The sequence below is a fragment of the Coregonus clupeaformis genome, chromosome 17, assembly GCF_020615455.1.
Source record: "Coregonus clupeaformis isolate EN_2021a chromosome 17, ASM2061545v1, whole genome shotgun sequence".
NCBI classification, from domain to species: domain Eukaryota; kingdom Metazoa; phylum Chordata; class Actinopteri; order Salmoniformes; family Salmonidae; genus Coregonus; species Coregonus clupeaformis.
In genome coordinates this window covers 51,842,265-51,848,392 of record NC_059208.1, presented here as the reverse complement: position 1 = coordinate 51,848,392, position 6,128 = coordinate 51,842,265, and positions in this window count along the sequence as shown.

Here is a 6,128-nt window from a genome sequence, read left to right as displayed (position 1 = left end):
TGAGAACCTCCTTCCCTCAGCCAGGGCATTGAAACTGGGTCGTGGATGGGTATTCCAGCATGACAATGACCCAAAACACACGGCCAAGGCAACAAAGGAGTGGCTCAAGAAGAAGCACATTAAGGTCCTGGAGTGGCCTAGCCAGTCTCCAGACCTTAATCCCATAGAAAATCTGTGGAAGGAGCTGAAGGTTCGAGTTGCCAAACATCAGGCTCGAAACCTTAATGACTTGGAGAAGATCTGCAAAGAGGAGTGGGACAAAATCCCTCCTGAGATGTGTGCAAACCTGGTGGCCAACTACAAGAAACGTCTGACCTCTGTGATTGCCAACAAGGGTTTTGCCACCAAGTACTAAGTCATGTTTTGCAGTGTGGTCAAATACTTATTTCCATCATTAAAATGCAAATCAATTTAAAACATTTTTGACATGCTTTTTGCTGGATTTTTTGTTGTTATTCTGTCTCTCACTGTTCAAATAAACCTACCATTAAAATTATAGACTGATCATTTCTTTGTCAGTGGGCAAACGTACAAAATCAGCAGGGGATCAAATACTTTTTTCCCTCACTGTATGTATATGTATTTATATGTATTGTGACGTCACGAGAGGCTACACAGCTTTCAGCGGGATTGCTCAAGTAGTGCAAGGAGACAAGGTTCAAACAAAACAAGGATTTTATTATAGGTCTTGGGAAATTAACGAAAATATAACAAAATTCTGTTCTCTTGTGGCTCTTTAAGGGTTAACAGTTCAGGGATGTCTCTTCCACATCCAAAATCATAATTCTCACTCGCTCAGATAACTTTTCCCCAGCCTTACTGTAGTCCACGTTGCAGCTAGTGGCCAACCCAGCAAAAAGTCCTTCCAAATGTCTCTCACGTATTTCCACAGGTGCATATATCCAAAGGTGAGTATTTCCCAAAGGTAAGTATCTCCAAATCCTTATATTCCTCATGGAAGTGGACGTGCAGCACTCTTGTCCTCCAGAGAGCCCAGGTTGGAGACTGTGTCTCTTCACCCCCCACACACTCCCCTCAGTGTGTCTCTTCCCCTTCCCAAACCTTCAGCTCATCAGCTCCTCATTTGTTTCAGCTGCGTGGGAAGATTGGCCATAGAGGGTGGAGTTCCCGACCATACCAGCAGATGGAGCCATAGCTGTCTGGGTTTGCAGCCACCTCAGGGGATGTAACGTCCCTCCAGGACACAGCCTCTCGTGACATCACACATCCCCCTCCTCGGGACCGACGTCCTCGTCGGGTAAAGGCAGCGAAGAAGGCATCACGCCGGGAGAGGGCGTCCGCATTGCCGTGGTGCTTGCCAGCCTGCTCTCTCTTCAACTCCTCCACCTCTAGGACCAGGGACTCAGCCTCCTGTTGTCTCTCCTTGAGTTTCTTACTGAACGCATCAGCCTTGGTTTTAGCAGAGTTTAGCTTCTGTTGAGCAGCTTTCAGTTCCTTCTCTCTCTCTGCCTCCGCATTCTTCATCTTGTTCTCCAACACCTTGTACTTCTCCTCTGCCTTCTTCTGGACCTCCTTACTACTGCGCAGGGTCTCCTCACACTCCTCGATGGTCCTGCGCAGCCTCTCCAGCTCCTCCTGTTGCTTATGGAAGGAGCTCTGTTGGAAGTTTAGCCTGGAGGATATCTAACTCTTCTGTCTTCATGTCTAACTGTTGCTTTAACAAACGATACCTCTCAGCGGTCCCCTTCAGACCAGACAGTTCTTTGTCCAGATTCTGTAGCTCCGTCTCTGTGTCGGTCTGGGCACCTGCCATCCCTATCAGAGCCCGGGCGGGAGTGAGTAATTCGGAGGATTGCACCGGAGCCTTCCCAGGATGAGTCTTGCCTCTCCGTTTCCGAGGTACTCGGGTTATCCTCTCCTGAGACTCTCTCCAGAGTGGGTAAAAGGCTGGGCAGTCTCGTCCAATTAGGACAGGGACGGGGAGGGAATCAACCACCCCCCGCCGTCGTGTGTATGGTTCCCCGTGTGCTGGTCATTGTAAGTTCAGTAATGGGGTATTCTCTGGTGTCCCCATGGACACAGGAAACTGGGAGGACTTTCCCCGGGGTCAGACACGTTGGGCCCACCAAATCCTTACGCACCAGGGTGGCCCGGCTACCAGAATCCAGTAAGGCCTCCACATCATGGTGATTCACAGTTACCGGGCAGGTGGGGGGTCGATCTGGGCCGCCATCTACGACTCCCAAGAGCGAGGCAAAATGGTGTGTGGGTGCTGAGCTGGAGGACTCCGCAGTGGGCATAGGTTCATCGGCTGGTTTCCCACACTGCCAGGAGATATGTCCCATCTCCCCACACCGGTAACACTGTCGAGTTTCCCCCCTCCTGGTGTACTCTTCTTGGACCCGCCTGGTTTCTGGCTCCCCCTGGAGCCGGGATAAGTCCTGACGTGGCTGGGTTCGAGACCTTGGGGTCCTTTGGACGGGTTCTTCCCATTTGTGGTGGGGCCGCACTCCTGGGGTCTTTTCGGGAAGCATTCAGCATCTCCGCTGTGGCCTGGTACTTTTCCACAGCTTCCACGGTCAGATCAGCCGTGGTCAAGGCCTGTTGACTGATGAACCGTTTTGCCTCATAAGGCAGGGCGCGTGAGGTAACGATCCACCACAACGGCCTCCACCACCGCCGCTGCTGTATTCCTCTGCGGATCCAGCCATTTCCTTGCGATTCGGACAAGTTCATGCATCTGCGCCCGAGGAGGTTGGTCTGGTTGGAAGGTCCAACTGTGAAAGCGCTGGGCCATACCAAACTTTGTGAGTCCATATCTGCTGAGGATCTCAGACTTCAGGGCATCATAGTCAGTAACCTGGTCAGGGCCCAGGTCCCGGACAGCATTCAGCGATTCCCCGGTTAGAAAGGGGGCTAACAGACCAACCCACTGTTGCTTGGGCCAGGCTTCCCTAGTGGCCGTGGCCTCAAATGCATGCAGGTATGCCTCAATGTCATCGGTAGCTCCCATCTTAGATATGAAGTCACTTGCCTTTATTGGGCGGGTATTTTGGACCACCCTCTGTCTCTGCAACTGCAATTCCTCTGCCTTCAGAAGGTTGGCTTTCTTTTGCTCCTCCAAGAGAGCCACGTTTGCTTGCATCTGGGCTTGCTGGCCAGCAACAAGGGCTTTCAATATGTCCTCCATTTCAGTCGGGCGGGAGCCTACGGCCAACTTGGAAAACTGGGTGATCAAACCTTCGGTATCCTCCTCTGACATGCACTATTAACGCTTGAGCGTGCCTGTATTCTCCACCATCTGTGACGTCACGAGAGGCTACACAGCTTTCAGCGGGATTGCTCAAGTAGTGCAAGGAGACAAGGTTCAAACAAAACAAGGATTTTATTATAGGTCTTGGGAAATTAACGAAAATATAACAAAATTCTGTTCTCTTGTGGCTCTTTAAGGGTTAACAGTTCAGGGATGTCTCTTCCACATCCAAAATCATAATTCTCACTCGCTCAGATAACTTTTCCCCAGCCTTACTGTAGTCCACGTTGCAGCTAGTGGCCAACCCAGCAAAAAGTCCTTCCAAATGTCTCTCACGTATTTCCACAGGTGCATATATCCAAAGGTGAGTATTTCCCAAAGGTAAGTATCTCCAAATCCTTATATTCCTCATGGAAGTGGACGTGCAGCACTCTTGTCCTCCAGAGAGCCCAGGTTGGAGACTGTGTCTCTTCACCCCCCACACACTCCCTCAGTGTGTCTCTTCCCTTCCCAAACCTTCAGCTCATCAGCTCCTCATTTGTTTCAGCTGCGTGGGAAGATTGGCCATAGAGGGGTGGAGTTCCCGACCATACCAGCAGATGGAGCCATAGCTGTCTGGGTTTGCAGCCACCTCAGGGGGATGTAACGTCCCTCCAGGACACAGCCTCTCGTGACATCACAGTATGTATGTGTATTTGTATGTGTATGTATATATACACTACCGTTCAAAAGTTTGGGGTCACTTAGAAATTTCCTTGTTTTTGAAAGAAAAGCAATTTTTTTTGTCCATTAAAATAACATCAAATTGATCAAAAATACAGTGTAGACATTGTTAATGTTGTAAATGGCTATTGTAGCTGGAAACAGCTGATTTTTAATGGAATATCTACATAGGCGTACAGAGGCCCATTATCAGAAACCATCAGTCCTGTGTTCCAATCAAATCAAACCAAATTGTATTTGCCACATGCGCCGAATACAACAGGTGTAGACATTACCGTGAAATGCTTACTTACAGCCCTTAACCAACAATGCATTTATTTTTTAATAAAAAAGTAAAATAAAACAACAACAACAAAAAAGTGTTGAGAAAAAAAAAGCAGAAGTAAAATAAAATAACAGTAGGGAGGCTATATACAGGGGGGTACCGGTACAGAGTCAATGTGCGGGGGCACCGGCTAGTTGAGGTAATATGTAGATGTGGGTAGAGTTAAAGTGAATATGCATTAATAATTAACAGAGTAGCAGCAGCGTAAAAAGATGGGGTGGGGGTGGGGGGGCAGTGCAAATAGTCTGGGAAGCCATGATTAGCTGTTCAGGAGTCTTATGGCTTGGGGGTAGAAGCTGTTGAGAAGCCTTTTGGACCTAGACTTGGCGCTCCGGTACCGCTTGCCGTGCGGTAGCAGAGAGAACAGTCTATGACTAGGGTGGTTGGAGTCTTTGACAATTTTGAGGGCCTTCCTCTGACACCGCCTGGTATAGAGGTCCTGGATGGCACGTTGTGTTTGCTAATCCAAGTTTATCATTTTAAAAGGAAAAAAAAACATATGGGGGATTGGAAGTGATGCAGACAATTACATTGATGGAAGTTACAATCTATCTGGAATATTAAAGCTGATCCCCCCCCCCACAATTTTTTTTTATATAAAATAATAATAATATACATGTCAATCTCTCCTGGCTCAAAGTGGAGGAGAGATTGACTTCATCACTGCTTGTGTTTGTGAGAGGTGTTGACATGTTGAAAGCACCGAGCTGTCTGTTTCAACGACTGGCACACAGCTCAGACACCCATGCATACCCCACAAGACATGCCACCAGAGGTCTCTTCATAGCTCCCAAGTCCAGAACAGACTATTGGAGGCGCACAGTACTACATAGAGCCATGACTACATGGAACTCTATTCCACATCATGTAACTGATGCAAGCAGGAGAATCAGATTTTAAAAAACAGATACAAATACACCTTATGGAACAGCGGGGACTGTGAAGCAACACAAACATAGGCACAGACACATGCATACACACACATGATAACATACGCTCTACACACACACGCACACATGGATTTTGTGTGGTAGATATGTGGTAGTGGAGTAGGGGCCTGAGGGTACACACTTAGTGTGCTGTGAAATCTGTTATGAATGTATTGTAATGTTTTTTTTAAATGTATAACTGCCTTAATTTTGCTGGACCCCAGGGAGAGTAGCTGCTGCCTTGGCAGCAGCTAATGGGGATCCATAATAAATACAAATACAAATACTGTACCTACTACCTCTACTGTATCTACCTACTGTATTTACTGTATCAACCTACTGTATCTACCTACTACCCCTACTGTACCTACCTACTGTATCTACCTACTTTCCCGTACTGTACCTACTGTATCACCCTACTGTATCTACCTACTTCCCCTACTGTATCTACCTACTGTACCTACTGTATTTACTGTATCACCCTACTAGGGCGGCAGGTAGCGTAGTGGGTAAGAGCGTTGTGCCAGTAACCGAAAGGTCGCTGGTTCTAATCCCCGAGCCTCCTAGGTGAAAAATCTGTCGATGTGCCCTTAAGCAAGGCACTTAACCCTAATTGCTCCTGTAAGTCGCTCTGGATAAGAGCGTCTGCTAAAATGACTAAAATGTAAAAAAAATGTACTGTATCTACCTACTTTCCCTACTGTATCAACCTACTGTATCTACCTACTGTATTTACTGTATCAACCTACTATATCTACCTACTTTCCCTACTGTACCTACCTACTGTATCTAGCTAACACCCCTACTGTATCAACCTACTGTATCTACCTACTGTATTTACTGTACCTACCTACTGTATCTAGCTACTTTACCTACTGTATCTACCTACTTCCCCTACTGTATCTACCTACTGTATCTACTGTACCTACCTACTGTA